Source organism: Mauremys reevesii, linkage group 5 (assembly GCF_016161935.1).
Source record: "Mauremys reevesii isolate NIE-2019 linkage group 5, ASM1616193v1, whole genome shotgun sequence".
In the NCBI taxonomy this organism is placed as follows: Eukaryota; Metazoa; Chordata; order Testudines; family Geoemydidae; genus Mauremys; species Mauremys reevesii.
Genome location: NC_052627.1, coordinates 74,981,144 through 75,004,173, shown reverse-complemented (window position 1 = coordinate 75,004,173; position 23,030 = coordinate 74,981,144). Strand labels below are relative to the sequence as shown.

At 41.0% G+C, this 23,030-nt stretch overlaps 1 long non-coding RNA gene across 1 annotated transcript; it reads right to left on the bottom strand.

Annotated features, from left to right (window-relative positions):
- Nucleotides 1-10,911: 10,911 nt before the first annotated feature.
- Nucleotides 10,912-22,755, bottom strand: LOC120406461. The gene is made up of 3 exons (XR_005599293.1): nucleotides 22,685-22,755; nucleotides 21,064-21,208; nucleotides 10,912-11,199 (listed from the first exon to the last, which is right to left on the bottom strand). It is a non-coding gene; the product is annotated as an uncharacterized LOC120406461 (long non-coding RNA).
- Between the last annotated feature and the right edge of the window lie 275 nt (nucleotides 22,756-23,030).

Genomic DNA, 23,030 nt, shown 5'->3' with positions numbered 1-23,030 from the left:
GTTACAAATAAAACAAAAGTACAAAACACTTTCTAGAGACTAAATCTTAGCAGGCAACAACCCTTGTCTAAAGTACTTTCACGCCCTCAAAGACTTTCTGCAGAGTTTGCTGGTTTCATAGACTTTAAGGTCAGAAGGGACCATTATGATCATCTAGTCTGACCTCCTGCACAATGCAGGCCATACAATCTCACCCATCCACTTCTATAACAAACCTCTAACCTAAGTCTGAGTTATTGAAGTCCTCAAATTGTGGTTTGAAGACCTCAAGCTGCAGAGAATCCTCCAGCAAGTGACCCATGCCCCATGCTGCAGAGGAAGGCAAAAAACCTCCAGGGCTTCTGCCAATCTGCCCTGGAGGAAAATTCCTTCCCGACCCCAAATATGGTGATCAGTTAAACCCTGAGCATGTGGGCAAGACTCACCAGCCAGCACCCAGGAAAGAATTCTCTGTAGTAACTCGGATCCCATCCCATCTAACATCCCATCCCAGACCACTGGGCATACTTACCTGCTGATAATTTGGCAATTGATCTTTGATTAATTGCCAAAATTAGGCTATCCCATCATACCATCCCCTCCATAAACTTATCAAGCTTAGTCTTAAAGCCAGATATGTCTTTTGCCCCCACTACTCCCTTTGGAAGGCTATTCCAGAACTTCACTTCTCTGATGGTTAGAAACCTTTGTCTAATTTCAAGTCTAAACTTCCTAGTGTCCAGTTTATATCCATTTGTTCTTCTGTCCACATTGGTACTAAGCTTAAATAATTCCTCTCCCTCCCTAATATTAACCCCTCTGATATATTTATAAAGAGCCATCATATCCTCCCTCAGCCTTCTTTTGGTTAGGCTAAACAAGCCAAGCTCTTTGAGTCACCTTTCATAAGACAGGTTTTCCATTCCTCAGATCATCCTAGTATCCCGTCTCTGAACCTGTTCCAGTTAGAATCCATCCTTCTTAAACATGGGAGACCAGAACTGCACACAGTATTCCAGATGAGGTCTCACCAGTGCCTTGTATAACGGTACTAACACCTCCTTATCTTTGCTGGAAATACCTTGCCTGATGCATCCTAAAACTGCATTAGCTTTTTTAATGTGCATATCACATTGGCGGCTCATAGTCATCCTGTGATCACCAATACGCCGAGGTCCTTCTCCTCCTCTGTCACTTCCAACTGATGTGTCCCCAATTTATAACTAAAATTCTTGTTATTAATCCCTAAATGCATGACCTTGCACTTTTCACTATTAAATTTCATCCTATTACTTTAAATTTCATCCAGAATCCATTCCTTCATGAATCACTCCCCCCTCACTCCCACCAAAAGTGTTTCTCAGTTAAATGGATACTGGTGTGTTGTCCTTGCACCTGTTGTAGTCCAGTAAACCTTTGAAATGCACTCCTGTTTGTCCTCTCATGCACTACTAGCTCCATGTTGAGTTTACATCCCGGCTTCTCCCAAGTCAACCTTGTTTTTCCTGTTGACTTTACATGTAAATTAGGTTTTCATTGTGTCTGCTTAATCTACATGTGTGGGATATATATGTCTTATCTCTTGTGTGGCAAAAACTCTGTTTGCCAACTCTTCCCAGTTACATAGTTTAAAACATATTTTTAGTAGGTACACAACTTCTCATTTAGTGTTAATACATACACAACACAATTATATTAATGACCAGTTTGCCATCAGCTGTCATTTGATACATCAAATGATATTCTCTGTAGATAAATACTAAGACAGTAATGCATTAGGTGTAGTGAGTTTGTCAGGGCTGATAGGAGTTGCTGACAGAACAGTGAACCCTTTGCCAGCTGATACTGAGGGGTCCTTAGGATCATACTACCCCAGGGGTAGGCAACCTATGGCACGCGTGCCAAAGGCGGCACACGAGCTGATTTTCAGTGGCACTCACACTGCCCAGGTCCTGGCCACCCGTCCGGGGGGCTCTGCATTTTAATTTAATTTTAAGGGAAGCTTCTTAAACATTTTAAAAACCTTATTTACTTTACGTAAAATAATAGCTTAGTTGTATATTATAGACTTATAGAAAGGAGACCTTCTAAAAACGCTAAAATGTATGACTGGCACGCAAAACCTTAAATTAGAGTGAATGAATGAAGACTTGGCACACCACTTCTGAAACGTTGCTGACCCCTGTACTACCCTAACAGGTAAGAAGAGACAATACCTTTCCTAAAGAGCTTAGAGTTCAAGGCACCAATCCTTGCCATATAAAAAAGTAGTAATAATTTAGGGATTAGGGACAGAACCTGTGCTGGTTCAATTCACTGGGGCCATGCCAATTTGCACCAGCTGAGGGTCTGGCACATAATTCTAAAACAAATTGGAGACTATATCTGATCAGATACTCTCCCTTTCATTGTATTTAGAAAGAGATATTTTGATCTATTAAAAGCTTGGTTGACACTCTCTCCATCAGCAACCCTTGCAGTAGTTACACAAATTCAGGGTTGATACTGTTTTATAATGAATTTTTATACCATCACACAAGTCACATGGAATTTTTCTTCTTTAGCTGCAGAGACATACACTTACGAATGAGCCACTGGCCTGTCTTGAGCTATAGCAGAATCTACAAAAAAACATCAGTCTTGTCTACAAAAAGTATCTACAAAAGCATCAGGGGAAATAGCAGCAGCACATACTGTGGAATGCTGCCAGATAGTCCAGTTTTGCTGGATCTTCTGATTTCTAGAATTTTTTAACCCTTTGATTAATATAGTTAATAATAGTTTTATACATCTCTCCTATACTATGCCCCCCACCCTCCCTCCCCTTCAGAGTGATCAGAGCACCATGATAAGCTTCATAACTCATATAATGAAAACACAGCCAAAAAGTGTGATACAAAACTGCCCCATAAACTAAAACACCACAGAAATAAATTGTTGTTATATTATGAGGTCAGAGAGGGGGAAAGGGAAGAGTTCTTTGAAATATTGAAAATCCCACAGACAAATGCCTTCCAGTATTGAAATAATGGTTTTGCCTTAAATTCATATCTATTTTCTTTGAAAAGATGCTCATTAGCCTTAACTCATCTAGTAGCACAGGATGATTAAATCTCCCATGGCTATATCATGCCCTTTTGACAAAAAGTGGTCAAGCCAAAAATGTCAATAAATGTCTGTGTGCTATGAAATCTGCCAAACTTCTACTAAATAGTGGCCTTCAGATTGTGCAGGTTTGAAATGGTGGATTTGCCTGTAAGGGGTGGTTTGCAGGCAGGGCCGGCTCCAGACCCCAGCGCGGCAAGCACGCGCGTGGGGCGGCCCTTTCCCGGGGGGGCGGCAGGCTGGGCCGGCGGACCTGCCGCAGTCATGCCTGCGGGAGGTCCACCGGAGCATGACTGCAGAGGGGGCGCTCCTCCCGCGGCTCGGCTGGACCTCCCACAGGCATGACTGCGGACGGTTCACTGGTCCCGCGGCTCGGCTGGACCTCCCGCAGGCATGACTGCGGCAGCTCAAGTGGAGCCGCCGGACCTGCGAACCGTCCGCAGCTGCGGGAGGTCCAGCCGAGCCGCGCGACCAGCGGACCCTCCGCAGTCATGCCCGCGGGAGGTCCGCTGCTCCGGGGCGCCTCCCGCGCATGACTGCTTGGGGCGGCCAAAAAGGTAGAGCCGCCCCTGTTTGCAGGTCCTCTTCTCTGTTGAATAATGTTACGGTTCAAGGAGTTTATCAGGGTCTGCATATATTCACTCTTCTTAAAGTAACCTGCAGTTCACACAGCCCTTCTCATCATAACTATACAGATTCCTATCTGTGACAATCCCTGGTAGAGTCTTGGGCCAAATTGGAACAAAAAAGCACAGATATAATGTTCCCAGATCTTGTTCAATCCCAATAATGAGCCTGACCACAGTGTAAAGAATATACATATATGTAAAGAATATACCACATCAAAATGGATAGATACATACATTTTGACCCCAATCCTGCAAACACATGGGAACATGAGTAAATTTACTCATGGGAAAATCATATTAAGCTGCCAAAAGAGGAGATGCTGAAACAAATTGTTCCTAGTCCAAAGCAGCTATAAATCCAGAGGAGGTTTCTATTCGCTTGATAATGGAATACTCCAGTGGCAAAGAGGCTGCCTAGCAGCCCCTATATCTCCTTATGGGTAGTGGGCAGCCAGAGTAAGGTGGTTCCCCAGGATCAGGACGAGCATAAAGGTTGCTTAAAATGAACTTAATTCAGCCTTTTGAGCTATACTGAGCACAGCTCAGCTGCAGCCCAGGATCTGGCCCCAAATGTCCTCTGACTTGCAATCTGTAATTTTTATATCCAATCTGCTGCTAGTCTCTAATTTTCATTGATTGAGGCTAAACTAATATTCCACAACATTGAAGCCAAGAATAACAATACTGGAGCCTTTGCAATTCATCCTACGAATGAACTAAATGTAATTAATGGCAAGTATGAATCAAAAGAGACATGGTCCAATAGCTCAAGTCACTATGATATCAATAACTCCATTTAGTGAAAGGGAGCGGAAGTGAAATTACAGGCTTCAGAAGCCTGTGAATTCATAGGATTGAACAGGAACAGAGACAAAATGCTGTGACTGAAGAAATAGGAAAGTTTTTGGGAAAAAGCTAACAAATAGACATTCAGTAGTAGCATTTATAAGGTAAAAGGTGACAAGATAAAAAGCCAGCAAGGAATTCTAGTATCAAATAATATAACAGGTGGGCCAGATTCAAATGCGGTGTTTAACTAAGCAGATATTTATTATCCTGTGGCAACTAGAATTGCTATAAGATTACAATTTTATGTGGTAAGAGATCAAATCCCCATTCTCTTTTCAATAATTGTCAAAAGGAAGGATTGAAGTTGTGCCATTTAGCATTTTAATTGCTGGCTTTGTTTTGAGTGTGGATTAATTTTATGCCATATTATGTTCTTGTAGTAATTTTGTCCTGAGAATTAAGTATCAGAGAATGAAGAATGTATTGCCCCAAGTACAATATTCTGTGGACTAGAATAATGTACACTACCTTGACCTTTTCTATATTCTGTGATTGTACTGAATGGTCACTGCACTTTTCCCTCATTAACAACCTGACTAAATAAGAGCTGTATTGATGGCCTGGGCACAAAGTTAAGATACAAAATAATGAAATGGTCAAAGCAATGCACTATAGCAGACCACTATACTTAAGGAGAAACATTAACTATTAAAACTCCAAATCCTCTAATTCAGTAGCAGAGACTGGAACAAGAACAGAAAATGGCATAAGAACAGTCTCGTGACAATGGGACAATGGGACCAGCTTAACCCATTCTCATTAAACCCTTATAAAATTGTATTCCCATACAAGAGCATTATAGCAAGTTAAATATTAAGACTTAATTTAGATAATAAACATATCATCACAGTGACAAGCCTTAGTGTTTACTTGACAATGAATTTCAAATAAAATATTTATAAGCTGATTTAAATTCTAATGACTTGACAGTCTTATCATAACCATACAATAGCAAACTGATAGCAATGCAACAAATTGGCTGTTCTAGGCTGTTCTCTGGGTCTTTTATTTCACAGTCTTTATCCACAATAGCACTTTCACAGAATTAACCTAGAGATATAATGACAGAATAGTAGGTATAACAGAGTAGCAAGAATTGAAACATTTTTTAAAAATAAACTCTGCTGTAAAGCAATGATGTTTACCAGTTTACCGGTTACTTCTAACAAGATTTTTTCCTTTGATTCTAAAACCAAACTTTACTTGTTGGATATCAGAAGATTCATGGGATCAGTAATAATTGTATACTGAGCTTTTCACTGTTTGGTTGAGCACAGCTAGGGATAATTGCCTATAACACTCCTAAACAATATTAGAGAGCAGAGTGACACCAATAGTTAATGTTGCGTATTGATTTATGTTATGAGGGTCTTTCTTTAGAAAGCTGTAACTTTGCAAATATGTCCTAATTTTTTGCCAAATCTAGCAAGGTAGAGAGTGCACGGGGTTCAATATTTTGGTGAATTTGCGATTAGAAATTGTAAACCATTCCTAAAAAATGGTTGCTTGAAAATAATGTTTCCCAGTTATTTAAAAAAAAAATCTTGCAGCCATTTCTTTGGAAAGCTCTAACACTTAGGCCAAAAAAGATTTAGGTGATCAGATCTGGCAGATATTCACTGGGTCAGGGAAATGCCTTTTTGATGATCTGGGAAGTTTTGTATGTTTATTTGTTTAGTTATCAAATGGAGAAAAAAATTGTATATGCTCACTGAGTTCAATCTGTCCCTTATCCAGGGGTGAAAGTGAGCCGGAACGGCCTACCGGTAAGAAGCCTGTACCAGCCCATACTCAGCCCACTTTAAAGCACTACCACAGCAAAGGACCCTCCTTAAAGCGCTGCTGCAGCAGCGCTTTATTGTTGCTGCCCCTTCCCCACCCCATCAGCGGCCCTGCCAGTATGGACCCTACCGGCAGGGCCGCCGACGCGGGAGGCAAAAGGGGCAATGATGCTAAAGTGCTGCTGCAGTGCTTTAACGTTGTTCCCCTTCCCCACCCCAGGCCTCTGACAAGGGAGGACAAAAGGGCAGCTGCCCTGGGGCCTGTGATTTAAAAGGGCCTCGGGCTCCCGGTTGCTGCTACCACAGCAGCGGCTGGAGCCTCAGACACTTTTAAATTGCCCCCAGAGCCCTGGGCAGTGGGAGCCAGGCAGCGCAGATGGGCTAGCTGGGGGAGGCTGACACCCCCAGCCCTGCCCCTTCTGCCCGAGGCGCCAGCCTCTGTACCAGTAAGTGTTTATTATTACTTTCACCCCTTCCCTTACGGACTATAAAACCTCAATATTCCATAGTAGGGTAAAGAGCTCTGCACAGGCATTTCCATTACATTCTAAGCACTCTAAGGAAAAAAAGTAGGAGAAGGGCGAGGTCTCAGACATATGTGTGTAGTGTGAAGACAATGAGTTAAACTTAATGTGAAATGTTTTCAATAGCATAAGAATGCTCCCTGTCTAATAAATATTTGGATACAATGTCAAGTTTTAAATTTAAAAAATATGGGGAGGGATTTTCCAGATTGCTCAAGCAGTACTTCAGGATAGGAATATGAATGTTATATGCTTAAATAAATACTTTTGATTTGAACTTGTCTTTGAACAAATTCTACTACCTCATCACAGTACAACCTTACCATGGTGACCTAGCCCTAATGCACATGTGCATCCCCCCTGGTGACAGATATTGCCTATTCGCTCCAGTAGTGCAGCCAAACACAGAGGCCAAGGAGAGCCACAATCATGCCCACAAAGCCACAAAGTCAGTAAAAGAGAGTCTTCGGCATCTTAAAGATGTGGTCGAGATGTCTCCATGTATCCAGTGGAATTCTAAAATACAGCCCAAGAAAGGACAATAGGATATTCCTGGAATGCTGAATAAACTAGCAGTGTAACATGGAATACCTCAACCTGAGGGGCTAGACAGAGATGAAAGAGAAGAGGAAGAGGAGGAAGGTGATGATAATGAGGTGGTGGCAGCTGATGAGGAGCCACACAGTGTCCCCCAAGGGCATCAGCTCCCACACCATCTCCTGGAGTTGCCCATGGTCAGAAAGTTTGGGATCAATTTCTTTGACAAGTTCTAGAACAGGTCAGTAATGTTAAAGTAGGAGAGACTCATAACTGTACATTCAAAACTGGTTTAAACGTATGTTTCACGAGCATTGGAGGGAGGTATATAGAAAAAAGAAATAGCATATACATAATGCAAACTATGCTTAGAAATCAAAAGATGCTCATAATTCACATGCATCATGGAAATGTGGTCATATCAAAATGCTCATTACATAAAACATATGTACAGTATTAGATGCCTATAAATGGATTTGTGCAATGCAAAGTGAGGCTGCCACTAAGGCTGTGAAGCTTGGGTGGGGGGATACAGCAGCATTCATCTTCTCCTAATTTTTAGGGGTCAGGTGGATGGTGGTTCCAAGTCAGGTGGTGGCCAGCACTTCATGACTCGGGCACTCACAGTGGTCTGGGTTTAGCCTAGGGTGCTGGAGGCAGAGAAGACTCTTCTGTGGAGAAGGTGGTAGGGGGATAGGTTTGGGGCCAACTGAAAGAGGGAGACAAGGAAAACTTGGGACAAAGTGGGTTGGGATGTAAGGGTTTGGGAGACAAGTGTGCTGAGGACAGGAAGGAGGTTGGGGTGGCACAAACACCATTATAACTGGAAATGACGGGGATGGGGAGGACAGCTCCCCATGGGTGAGGGCTCAGTAGAGGACCTTAGGAGCCAAAGAAGTGGTTGTCAAACAGGGAGAACCTAAATATTAAACATGAAGTAATGTCTTTAATATTTAGAAATACAAATCCCCCCCCCACACACACACACAATGTATAAAGTTCTATGCATGTGTCCTTAAGGTAGTATAAAAATGGTCTGATTCGGATATTAAATTGTATTACTTGAGAAACAGTATGTGATCATGTAAAAAATACTGCTTCCTAATGCATATGTAAAAAAGGGCACAGTTCAGGTGTCATTTCCAAAATTTTGAGTACTTCACTTTGCAACCTGATGATTCTTTTAATATAGTTTTTCCATGAGAATATATACTTAACGTACTTTCAGTAGAGTGAGCAGATAGAAAGTGTGAAAAATCAGGATAGGGGGTTAGGGGGCAATTGGTATCTATATAAGACAAAGCCCCGAATAGCAGGACTGTCCCTATAAAATCAGAACATCTGGTTACTCTAACTTTCAGTGATTTGGAACACTTAATTTATTTGAGCCTGATTCAAAGTCCAGATAAGTCAGTGGCCATGTCCCCTTTTCCTCAGTGAGCCCCGACATGCCTTCAGCTTTGCCAGGGTGTCATGCCACTGCATACCATCAGAGGTCATAAAATGCGGAAAATCTATCCTGCTGCAACAACTTCACAAGTTGCTCTGACTGTACTGGAAAGAAGGTGAAGTACCACAAGAAATGAGAGGTGCCAACATCATCATTCTTGATAAAAACAAGGGTGAGAGGAGCGACTGTAACAACTATCATGTCACTTTCCTTCTTAGTATCATAGGAAAAGCCTTTGCCCAAGTCATCCTGAATAGACTTCAGACTATGCAGACAGAATCTATCCTGAATCACAGTGCGGCTTCAGAGCTGAAAGGTCTGCTATTGACATGATCTGCTTACTGAGACAACTATAAGAGAAATGCAGAGAACAAAAAAAGCACTCTACATAGCCTTCATTGATCTCGCAAAGGCTTTTGACCTTGTCAATAGAAGCGGACTATTTACATTTTTAGCAAAGATTGGATATCCCCCAAGCTCTTAAACATGATCTGGCCTTCCATGAAAACATGTACAGTACAGTCCAATATGATGGTTCAGTCTCCAAAGCTCCAGATTTGTAGCGGGGTCAAGCAAGGCTGTGCACTTGTCCCAACTCCATTTGGGATCATCTTCTCCTTGCTCTGAAACAAGCATTTGGTTCCTCAACTGAGGGAATTTACTTGCACACAAGAACTGATGGAAAGCTGTTCAATCTTGCAAAACTCAGATCTAAAACCAAGAATCAGGGGGTCCTAATCCAACACCTCCTCTTCACAGAGGACACAGCAGTAACAACCCACACAGAAGCCCAACTCCAAAACCTCATGGATAGTTTTTTCTAAGGCCTGCTAAGACTTTGGGCTTACCATAAATCTAAAAAACACTAACAAAATGCACCAAAGAATTGAAGACACACCCTCCATTAAGATCAACAGTTATGAACTTGAAGTGGTAAATGAGTTCACATATCTGGGCCCACTACTGCAGTTAACCTCTCACTTGAAACAAAACTCAACATTGGCATCAGAAAAGCCTCCTCAATAATATATAGACTAAGCAAAAAGGTCTGAGTAAACAACAAGCTGACAAAACACACAAAGATCTGTGTGTATCATGCATGTGTTATCAGCATACTTGTACGAAAGCAATACGTGTACCTTATACTCTCATCAGGAAATAAGGTTCAACAGCTTTCATACGCATTGCCTTCATCGAATCTTTAGAATCTGTAGAGGGATAAAGTCAGCAACACTGAGGTGCTCAAGCAGGCCAGCATACCCAGCTTGCAAACACTCCTCAAACAGAGATGCCTTCCACTGGCTTGAGGATGTGTGCCAAATGAATGATGGCCGCATCCCAAAGGACATCCTCTACAGAGAATTGGCATCTGGAAAAAGACCCAAAGGACACCCAAAATTGCATTTCAAGGAGGTGTGCAAGCAAGACCCCAAAGAAATGGACATGGATGTGAACTGGGAAGATCACACACAGCCTTTGGAAACAAGAGCTCAATAAATGTCTCCCAAGTTATAAGAGGAAGTAATCCAGAGAAAAGCGCTTACAGAAGGCAGATCCCAAAGGGTAAAATACCACTTTTAAATGTGACAAATGCAGCAGAGATTGTCTCTCTCGAGTGGGTCTCTTCAGCCACAGCTTCCATAAAACCAACTGAGTAAATTCTTTACCTCTCAGGGACACATACCCATAATCTCTTGAGACTGAAGGATGCCTACTAATAGAGACAGCTATGCCAGCTCTGCTTCCAGAACTCCATCTCAGCAAAATCCCTAGGAAGCTGGTTAAGCTGACTTTAATGTTGGTTTGGGCCACCAGAGAGGTGCAAAGCAGCCTTACTGAGGTTCCAGATCTGACCATTTATATATTCTGCAGTAAAAATGATTAATTTTATTGAAGTCACCATTGGTTAGTGGTGCAAATTCCTAACCAGAAATGAAATCTTGTTGAAGTAATGCTATTTTTAGGCTGCTACACTTTGATCAGAGTACATCTAAAATTAGCTGCACGATTTCACATGGGGATGTTTCAAGATTGTAATTTCATGGTCCTTCTTTACAATGAAAAACTGATTGTTTGTAATCATTTACACACTCTGTGGGAAAGAGGAGGATGTACAGTATTATTTCAAATGTAACATTTTCAGATTGCTATCCACAAACCCTGTTTAAAGTGGATTAGAACAAGAAATTTTACAGTCCTTCCCCTAGTTTATATATAACAGCTGCAAATTCAGTTTGTTGACTTCATCTTTCATTTTGATGTGCTTCCTTTTGATCCCTAGGAAGAAATATATTTATAATTTCCAGAAGAACTGCCTCAGAGGTAAGCGGTATCCAAATATTGTTCTGTAGAGATAAAAAATGTACAGTGTCAGTGGTATTTGGTTGTGAATTGATGATGCATTGCAAAAGGATACAGAGACATCATTCCTATAAAACTTGTAATATTATGGTTTAGGGAATATTTAACCTTTAATACAAATCATTTTTATTTTCCCACTGGAATTCAAAGCACTTTATTCTTTTATATTATATTTCACTTTTTCCCCTCCTTGCCTATACTGTGACTGCTGTAGTTTTTGGCTTTAGCAAGGCGGGCATGGACAAGAAGAATAGGGAGGTTGATTGTATAGCACAAGAAGCTGAGAAAAGTAATAAAGAATACCAAAACCACCAACTGTAATCTAGAGTACATTTTTAGTGTAAATGAGTATGAAATTGGGTTTTCAGCAGAATGGAACTGTTAGGAACTTTGAACTGGTAAAATTCTCTCTTTACCAATATTGGAACTATAATACTGCTCAGTCTAGAAACTAAATTAAAGGAATGTTGAGATTGATTTAAACTCACAAAAAACAGGAAACAAAGTACTACGGATGCTACACTATATCTTCTTTTTGGTGTCAAGTATCAGAGAGGTAGCCGTGTTAGTCTGGTTCTGTAAAAGCAGCAAAGAATCCTGTGGCACCTTATAGACTAACAGACGTTTTGCAGCATGAGCTTTCGTGGGTGAATGCCCACTTTGTCGGATGCAAGTGGGTATTCACCCACGAAAGCTCATGCTGCAAAACGTCTGTTAGTCTATAAGGTGCCACAGGATTCTTTGCTGCTCTTCTTTTTGGTTTCTCTTTGTTCTTCAACATTTTTCTTTCTGCCCTCCCTTCTTTTGCCATGGCTCTTTGCACTATAAAAAAAGTCTTTCAGCGCTGCTTGGCTGCTCACGGCATTGTGTGCACAGCAATATTGGCAGGAGTTCTGTTCTTATGCACGATTAGTCACTCAGGCCTCAGTTCAGCCAAGCACCTAAGCATCCTTTACTGAAATCAGCTAGATTTAAGTCCATGCCTAGGTGCTTTGCTGAATAAGGATAAGACTTAAGCACATACCTAAGTGCTTTGCTGATTCAGGTTCCAATCCTGCAATGAGCTCTGTGCAGATAGACCCTTTGGTCCTCAAAATCAGTGGGGCTCCGCACAGGCCCTGTGATCTGCCCACAAGGAGTTTATTGTAGAGCCAGGGCTTTACGTAGTAGAGTATCCTGTGTAACTCTGCAAGAGCTATAGTATATATCTTCAATCCATTCTGTCTCACTTATGTATAAAAACCAATAAACAGATCAAATATATAAGATCTTTTATTACAGGATCATACAGTAATTGTGATTATAGTTCTGCTTATTTTATGTCTAGAGTTTTATGTAGGGGCATTTTACTGTTATTTAACTCTAAAGAAATAAATACAGCACATATCACTAGATGAATCTTTAAATTACACAGAAAGAACACAGAGAAAGGTTTCATGCATCAACCGCAGTTATCAGATTACACAGGTAAAAATCAGATTAAGGGTTTCCCACTAGTTCCTCCCCCCCCCCATCATCATCAACAAGGAAGGGAGCGAATAAAAATGAGGTGGAGGATGTGGAAGGCCCCTGGCCTCCAAGAGAGTCTTGAAAGAGAAAAAAAGTATTTCATATCCTGTACATTTTCTTTCCCATAATGGAGGGTATCCACTGGACTCAACATTGCTCACAGGCCAGACCTCAGTCCACCATATCTGAAGTACTTTAGGATTTAGCTCACTTGTTCTGGTTTGGTTTTTTCTTTCCTTCCACTTAAGTTCTGACTCCATTTGCTAAACTGCTGCAGCACTGCACTCTCAGGGCTTGGCTACACTTACAAATTTGCAGCGCTGCAGCAGGGTGTGAAAACACACCCTCTGTGAAAACACACCCTCTGCAGGATACTCTACTACGTAAATTGCGGCGCTACAAAGCGCCAGTGTAGTCAAAGCCCCAGCGCTGGGAGCCGCGCTCCCAGCGCTGTCCGTTATTCCCCACAGGGAGGTGGAGTACGGACAGCGCTGGGAGAGTTTTCTCCCAGCGCTGGCGCTTTGACTACACTTAGCGCTTCAAAGCGCTGCCGCGGCAGCGCTTTGAAGTTTAAGTGTAGCCATAGCCTCACTCCAGGAAATGACTTCCAAAGCTGAAACTAGCAAAAAAAATATTGATCAAATTACTGGAGATTACAGCACTCACATCAACAATGTTGACTGTATCAGGATCCATTCTGAGAAACAAAGAAGTTCTCTCCAGGCTAGTGGACGTTCTTATGCTCTAAGCACTAAACAACAACTGGCTCTGGCCCAAACTTCCTGTGGGACCTTGGATAAGATGCTTGATCTCTCATGCCTCAATTCCTGATCTGTAAAACGAAGATGATAGTATTTCCTTTCCACCACCCTTTGTCTGTCTTATTGAGTTAGATTGTAAGTAGAGATGAGTGAATTTTTTTCAGCAAACAGTAAATTTGCCATTAAACTGTATTTTGAGTACCAAAACTACTCACAAATGTGGGTCAAACTTGGCAAATAGCTTCATCCTAAACAAAGCGGAAAACAAAAATTTCAGAACTGCCAAAACGAACTGCTTTGACATTTTTTCAAAACAATTTTTGAAACAAAAGGTCACTTTGAAATGGCATTTTCTAAATGAAATGTTGAATTGAAACAGCATTTTGTTTTGAAAACATCATTTCAACTTAACAGTTCATTTTGAACTGTCATATTTGAATCAACATTCAAAACATTTCACTTAATCCAACAATTTTTTTCAGGGGCTTGGGGATTTTGTTTGTTTCATTAAGAAAAAAATGGAGAAAAAAAATCAGTTTTGGTTCCAAACTAACCTTTTTTTTTTTTTTAACATGACCACTGATCTGCAACATAATTTATGATAAGCATTAATTGTAAGCTTTTAGCAATAGAGACTGTCTTTCACTGCGTATTTGAAACACTCCTAACACAAGGGGGTCCTGATCTCAGTGGGGGTGTCTCAGTGTTACTGTAATCCAAATAATTATAATAGAGATTTGGAAACTACTTTTTTCTTTCTTATATGTTGGGCATCCCCTAGTCCAGATATTGCTCATGGGAAGTAGAATGCAGTAAGAGCCAGGTCTAAGGGAGGGAAGAAATATCAAATACAAAGCAATAGAAATCCCTCCAGGAGAAATGGAAATTTATTTTATTTATTTACTTCTGAAAATTGTATTTACTTGTTTAGTTGAAATTGAGTGGAAAAACCAAAGAATGTATCATTTGAGGAGAATGTCAGTTCTGTAGATTTAGGTGAAGGAATTGCAAATCTCATATGGCCGCTTTGTAAATCTCACTGTACAAATCTCTGTTCTCCTCAGTCCAAGGATTTGAGGTGACCCTTGCAGAAAATACCTTAATGGCCTGAGGGGAGGACTTATTGGATGCAGTCTAAATGTGTTATATGTTTCATTAGATTTACTGAGAGGCTGAGTATTGACACCTTCAAGGATTTTATAATATTCCTATAAAGAAACAATAAGTTATCCGACTTCTTCTACTCCCTGGTGAAGAATGTATGAGCTTTACAGCCCATTTCACATCTCACAGTATGAAAATATTTCTTTAATGATATTTGGGCTTAGGACAGAAAGCAGATGGAAAGCGCATCTGTACCATCTGTGTCTTCCAAATGATCTTCAAGGGTAACCCCATGTAGAACAAATTTGCAATAATATAATCCAGAGGTCATCAGGCATGAATAACTGTGGCATGTTCACATCTCAAAGAAATGGTTGCAAGTATCTTAAACGAAGTTGGAAAAGATGCTTTTGATCACCAATGCTACCTGAAACTACAAGAGCAATCAGAGACCTAAATGAACCCCAAGTTGCAAATTTACACTACAGAACAGGATCATATCTCCTCAATAATGAGTGTCACCACACTACAATAATCTTTAGTGCGTGTATTAGAGAGAATCAATCAAATACATGGTCACATCAGATAAAGCTCTCAGAATGCCTTTCTGTACTTTACCTTTTTTAATCAGTTACATAAGTCCCTCACTTTAAAAACAACTACATCTTATCACTATTTTAAAAAAAAATCTTTAAAAATGGGCCCAGATTTTCAATACTATACCCTCAACAGTAGATCTGGCAGGGAAATGGAAATCCCTTCCTGTGAAAAGTTTTGTGGATTTGTGGGGCAAAAAGTCAAAAACGCAAAATAGTTTGCTTGAATGGATTTCCAGAAAAATTCTGTTTTGGGAGAACTAAAACAGAATTTTTTGGCTTGACAGTTGATTGCCTGGGGAGCGCTTATTAATTTCACTTTTGGAATTCAGGGAGAAAAATTAAATTAACAAGAGCCTTCCAGGCAGGCAGCTGGGAGCCATCATTTCTATAGTCCTATTTTCTATTTTGGAAAATAAATAAATACATAAAATTCCATAGAAAATTTCTATTTTCAGAAAAGGGCATTTCCCATCAGAGAATCACGCTGATGGAAAATTCCCCACCAGCTCTATTCAATAGGGCAAATGCATGTATGTGCACATCCAGCTTCCATGTGTGCAATAACACCTGATGTACACACAAATCAGGAATTCTGCATACCTATACACACTCACACCTTCTATCTTCCACACACATTGGATGTAGTAAGTATACAAGTCAGGTGCATTGAAACACGGGCAAGGGATTGAAAATTTAGGTTTTAAGTTTGCATTTTTCTGACCAGAATCTATGGCAGTAAGCAAACATTCTAGAGTTAGTTTTCTTTTGATTTAATTCTTGTTGCAGAACTATAGGCAAGGGAACACTGCAGCTCATCAAAGGAGAAAAGGAAATTGCTGCCTCCTGGGACAGACTATCACAGGCTTCTATCGGAGAAATGGGGAAGGTATAAGTTCAACTGGAGCATGCTGCCTGGTCTCATGAAGCAAATGCAACTTTTCTCTATGTGTTGAAAAGAAAAGGAGTATGAGGTAATGCCATAATAAATAATTGCTTAAAGCACTTTGGTATTATGGAAGTTGAAAATTCAAAAAAAGAAGAAAGGTCTGTAAAAGTAAAAGCATAGTGAAGGCTAGCTCTTAAAGTAATTGAGAATTTTTCACTGGGCAGTAGCTTTCTACAGTACATTACTTTAAATCCAAGTGTGGAGTACCCTCTAGCTGATATCTGAAGATCAAAGCCACCATTCGATTTTTTTTTTAAACTGCTGATAGAGCTTCAGCTATTATAAAAGGAATTAAGGGTGTTTTGTTACAAATAGCCCAAAAGCTTTTAAGTGCATTTTTGGTCTAAAAAAAAATCAAATTTCATGTGGACTTGTTGAAAAAAATCAAACATCGATTTTAATGAGTGCTATTAAAGATTCATCATTGTTATTGGAAGGATTTATTCTCTCCTCTCTGGAAACTAAATGTAAAGCTGAAATGTAAAGGAAACAAGCTACTGCACACTGGACAAGAGCTCTTTGATCATAGAGACAAACTACAAAGTGGCTTATTAATGATCACTGTTCAGTGCTTTGTCTGACCTCAGTGAGCTTTCTTAGGGCAACACAAATTTTAACTCTTGCTAGAGAATGCTGTGTTGGTCATCTCATACACCCAGATCTTGCAATTCACTGTGCAGGGGTACAACGATGTACAGTGAGTTACAGAATGGGGGTTGTACAGGGTATGAATGTTGTGAAGTGCAGCATTATAGTTGCTGGCTCTACTTTGGGGATGGAGAAAGTTTGGCTGTTATTGCATATTAGATAGTATGTTAGAGGATAGGGAAGGGGATCTCTGGTGTACTGCACATGGAGGATATAAACCAGAAAGCATTGTATGAAACACCCTTTGTAGTGTAGTGCCCATGCCTGGAGAGTCAGACTTTGAGTCCTGAATCTAATGTTCAAAAGTCTCCAGTCTTGTAGTAGGACAAATGTATTAAAGAGAAACATTCAGGCTACAAGTTAGTGGGGCCAAGGCTCAGACACCTGAGGGAGGGCAGATGGCAGAGTCAGTGCCCAGACCATTACAATCTGAGTAACCTCCTCACCAGAAGCGCTCAGGTGCTGCTCAATGGTCAGTTCTTTCAGAGAGGCTTCCCACTGGGGTCCATTTGCCACTGTGGCAGTCTACCTCCCCCAACTGTTGTGGGCCTCAAAACTTGTTTTGTGGTGGAGACACTGTAGAGTTCCAGATTGGGGTTGCCAGGACATGAAGAATATCTACAGGTGGAACTCTGGAAGCTTCTTCTGAGTCTGCCAGGCTGCCCCAGGAGTAATGTCAGTGTTGCAGCAGAATCCCAATGACAGTGTGTTTTTGAAGGCCAAGGACAATAAAGAGGCTTAGGAGGGCCTCCTTTCTGCCTCTAGTATTTCAGACAGTCCCTGTATGGAAGGGGTGACTGCTGTGTAGAGAGAATGAGTAATGTTTTGGATTAAAGCATGAAATAGAAGTAGAGCATTGAGGTTGAGGCTTTTTTCCCTGATTCACAGCACAGTTTACATTCTGCTTCCTTTATTCTGAGGGATGTCTCGTTTGACAGTTTTGAAAGCAGAAAATGCTGTCGTTTAAAGACGCTAGTTTGCAAAGTTAAACATGTAAAAACTCTAAGCATAAGCTTTTTAATGGCTTGCTTCACTTTGAGTGTTCTTACTTTCTCTTATCTCTCTTGCTCTCCTTTTGGCCTCTCTAAATCTGAGTTCTGCAGTGTTTCTTCATATTGCTCTCCTTAGATAGAGATGGAAAAGGGTGCAATTATTTGAATTTTCAAAACAAAGCAAGCCAAAGTTGCTTTCTGGAAGAAAACCAGTTACCTGATCTGAATTGGTTAAGCAACTGGGAAGGAGAAGTATCGTTTTTGCCTCTGACACTAATATGAGTGCTGGGGTGCTATTATTTTCTCCCATTGCAAGAATTCAGCTCCTTTTCTTATAACAGATTATTCATATGAACTTCAACACCTAGAAGTCAGCCTTGAACAGTGATCTGAGCTTTATTTATTGAATGTGTAAAATCCTAATCTGAGATGGGACTGCGTTGTGTGTCTATACAATCTTTGCTGAGGACTAACCTAGCTGTGACTCTGAAAGCACCATTGTCCTAGAGGAAGACTATATCTGCACTGATTGATGATGATGATGATGATAGAAATCATAAAGAGGCTCGGCCACAGCGAAGCCAGAGAACCACTTGCTATTCTACATGCTTTTCATTTGGTTGATGTGTGGAGGTTCTCTCACCCAACTGTAAAGCAGAACTCCTGGCTCAAGGTTAATTCAAAATCAGATAACAGGGGGCTAAAATTGGATGGGTTCTGTGCTGCCAAAATAGCATTAACATACTTGTTAAATCTGCAGTGCTTCCAAATAATTTGTCTTTGTTTTCTTTCATCTTGCTCTCTCTCTGTTGTCTTCAAATTCTTCATAGTTAAAGGGAAAACAGAGAGAAAAACAGTTTCTCTCTTTTGCCCACACAGAGTGTGAGTGTCAGGGAGAGAGTATTTACTGTAACATATCTTCATCTAATGACTTCATAATAAAAGTTTGGTGTTTGAGGAAGCTTTGAGAAATTGGACATGTGAGTTAGGATTGTATATATTAGGAGGGAACTTTTTTGTGAAGCCCCAAATGGTCTGATTTGCAGAGGTGCTGAATACCCACAAGTCTCAATGAAGCTAGTGGGAGCTGCTGGGGCTCAACAACTTTGAAATAATCAGGCTATAAGTGTGTTATGTAGAGAGATACCTGAGCTAAGGTCAGTGTGGATTTGGTTTAATTGGTGCCTTCCTTAAATTTTAGCAGCAGTAGTGTTATATATAGATCAGTAGTGACTAAGGCCCAGACCCTCAAGGGAAGTTAGGTACCTAGCTCCCATGGGTTAGGCATCTAAATAACTTTTAGGAGCTAGACCTAAGGGCTCAAATCAGGATAACGGACAGTGTGGGAGAAATTGCAGAGGTATTTAAGAGAGAAGCTGAACAGAGGGAGGTAAAGGCTGAGAACATTAGCAGAGTGAAGGCAGGGGTTGATGTCACAATAGGTTACTATATCAGGTAGGGAGGGAGGAGTCAAGTTATGAAGAGCTTTAAAAGGTAAAGATAAGAAGCTTGTATTTGATGTGGAGGTGAAGGGGGAGCAGGTGGAGACACTCAAAGAGGGGGGTGATGTGATCAAAGCAACAAGCCAAGATGATGATCTTAGCAGCATTTTGAATGGACTTGAGAGGAGCATGATTGCAGCAGTGAAGCTTTAGTGATTGCTTTGGAGAGATTTGCACTGGAGCAGCAGCGACTCTAAGTTAATTATGTTGTTTGTTTGGGGTTTAAATATTGTTGAACTGTGAGACAGAAAAAGAATAAATGGAAAATATATCAGTTACAGACTTGCTGAGCTACAAACCTTAAATAGCATGGGGAGAAAAATCTGACACGCTACACAGATTGGAGTATCACCAAACATAAAACAATCTGGGATGGAACTGTGTCCCAGCCAGACAGATCACACTCTATTTTTTGTGATGAGAGTAACATGGTATTGATTTTTCCTGTTCACTTTTTAAAAGGAAAATCTTCTTAAGCACTAGCTGTTTCAGTCATATTTCAAATAGCTGTTGTTGATGCACTTTATTTTAAGGTTTTTTCCATTATGTGAGGGAGGGGGAATTCATGAGCTCAAGAGAGATTCAGAGACAGTTCTAATAAGAGGGTTAAGGGCAAAATTTTAATAATGGTCTCTAAATACATGCCTTCAAAATTGCATAGGCACCCACTTATTTTTATTATGTATATTACTGTGGTGCCTAGGAACCCTAGTCATGAAGCAGGACTCCACTGTGCTAGGAGTTGTTCCAACACTGGGGGAAAGGAAGATGATTCCCACCCAATGAGCTTTTAGCATGCTCAGAAATGGATTGTTTTATGCAAGCAAACAAATACGTACAACATTTTGTGAGTGATTATTAGTTTCTTGATGCCAGTGTAATAATTTTGGACACAAAGCTGACATACTTTTAAGGCCATTTGGAAGGGAATTGCCTTTAATGCCTCTTGTTTGGCATCCAATGTTCCCCAGAAATCTTCAAAAGGAAAATGAATGAAATTCTGCAAGGGCTGGAGGGAGTGGAACTTTAGGTAGATAATGCTTTAGTTTATGGGAAGTCACAGAAAGATCATAACATAAAGGCTAAAATAAGTTCCAAAGGCAATTAAGGCTTCTGCACTCCAGTTAAAGAAAAACATGTTCAGCAACAAAACCAACTGCAGCTCTTATGGCATTGCTAAAGAGCTAAGAGATGACAGAGAAACATATTAAAACTATAGCTGAAACACCTCTACCTAAATATTGATCACAGCTGATGAGGTTCTTCAGTATGGGAAAATTTCACAACAGTTGTATACCTAACCTATACTCAAAAGCCAAACTCTTCACGAACTGCTGTGGCTACACCTACAGTATGAGCTAGAGGCATGATTTCCAGTTCATGTATACTTATTCACGCTAGCTCTCTGACTGAGCCGCAGTAGCCCAGGCAGTGGCTGCATGGGTTAGTCATGCCAAATACATACCCACAGGGTTCAGTCAGGTTTGTACTCAGCCCAGCTAAATGATGCTGCACTGCCTATGCTACATTACTCGTGCTAGCTTATGTTGAGCCCTAGCTTGTAGTGTAGGCATAATGCAGATAGGGCAGTAATTATAGCCAGAGCCTTTACGTAGATCTTCTAGCAATAATTTTCTTCCTTCCCATGGCTTCCAACTGACTGACAATTTCTCTTTTCCCTCTTTCCCCAATTTCAATGGCTACCAAGCCTTCAGGAATCATCACTCCAGATCGCTTTAACATTATTGACTAATTGGCAGTCTCTACTAAAACCAAGTCTTATTTACAGCATTTTTTGTATTGTTTGTCCTCAGCAGTTAACCTTCTGTCTACTCCTCCCATGCTGGCACTCAGCTGCAGACGGACTGCTGGCTGTACTCCTGGAGTCAGTCACCACTCTCCTCTCAGAAATCAGCTTCTACTGACAGAGTTCTATTAAGCAAAAAAGGAGTTTACTGTGTCTTATCTGTACCAACCTCTAGATGATCTCAATAAGACAAAAGCACTAGAGACTTTTTTCCCTTCAAATACTTATCAAACCATATCTCAGGGATTGGCAACCTTTCAGAAGTGGTGTGCCGAGTCTTCATTTATTCACTCTAATTTAAGGTTTTGCGTGCCCGTAATACATTAACATTTTTAGAAAGTCTCATTCTATACGTCTATATTATATAACTAAACTATTGTTGTATGTAAAGTAAACAAGGTTTTAAAAATGTTTAAGAAGCTTCATTTAAAATTAAATTAAAATGCTGATCTTAAGCCACCAGAACAGAACCCTAGGCTGGCAGCGAGCTGAGCAGGACCTGCGGACGGGACCCCAGACCTGGGGGGAGGGGTTCAAGGCAGAAGGCTGTGGGGGGGGTTCAGGGAAGAGGGCAGTGGGGGTGTGGGGAGTGTAGGGCAGAAGGCTGGGTGTGGGGGGGTTCAAGGGTCTGGGCTGAGGGCTGGGGTGCTCGGCTCATAGGGGTGCTCCCAGTCCCTGGTCCTGAGCGGCACATGGCAGGGGGCTGGAAGGGATATGCCCTGTTCCACCCCCTTCCCCAAGGCCCCATCCCTACCTCTTCTCTGCCTCCTCTATGGAGCAGCAGAGCATGCTGCCACTCTTCCCCCTCCCCCTCGCAAGGGCCATCAGCTGATCAGCACAGGGAAAGAGAGGAGGAGGGGCAGAAAAGCAGCACGCTCAGAAATGTATTGTTTTATGCAAGCAAACATATGTACAAATATGTACAAAAATTTTGTAAGTGATTATTAGTTTCTTGATGCCCACAGGGGAGAGCGGTGGGCGGGGGGGTGCTGAGTGGGGCTGGGGTCCTGCGGCAGGCAGCAGCATGCCACTCAAAATCGGCTTGTGTGCCGTGTTTGGCACGCGTGCCGTAGGTTGCCAACCCCTGCCATATATACACAGAAATAGAATACTGCATCATTTATAATTGTAATATAATTTCCAGTTTTACATTTTTCATATGGGGTTAATGGATGTACCATAAGTGTCAAGGGGGGATGGATGGCCGGGGTAGCAGGTGACAAGGTGATGTAAAACAGAGACCACTGCATTCATTTCACATGCTGGGCAAATAGATGAAACAGTGTATTGTCTACAGAATGAAGCATACACAGCAGCTTCCAAAGTCCTCCAGCAGAGCCTGGGCTCAAAGGCAATTAATCTGATGATAGCAAAAGAGAAAAGTGACCAAATCCTTGGCAATAGCCCCTACATACATAAATGGGAGTATCTTGTCTGAACTTTCAGATCTTTCACAGATTGGAAGAAATACAGGTTTTTCAATCTTGAATGAACACATGTAGCCTGCCAAATACAACATTTTTCTTGTAAATAACAGAAAAAGGTATTAAATGCTGTAGAATTGCTAGTCTTTATCATCTCTTGCTATGACTCTCTCATACCTTAAAGTGTTCCTACTTCATGAGAGAATCGAAGCATCAATGGTTCCTTCAGGCACTCCTGTTTATGGAAGGCTAGGGAATAGAAACAGCACTGTTGACCAACCACCCAGCATGAACAGGGAATTGTAAATAGTATTAGTGTCAAGACACATTCAAGCAAACAATTTTCTATTCTATCCAAATTCTTATATGACACCCAGCACTGCAGTATCTCAGTGCTCACTGTGAATAATCTATAGGAAGAAATATGTTCTCATAAAGTATTCACCAGACAATTTCAAATAATGGACACATTCTTCAAAATCCTACTCACAGGATGTTTGCAAACAGAAGAAAGAGCTAAATT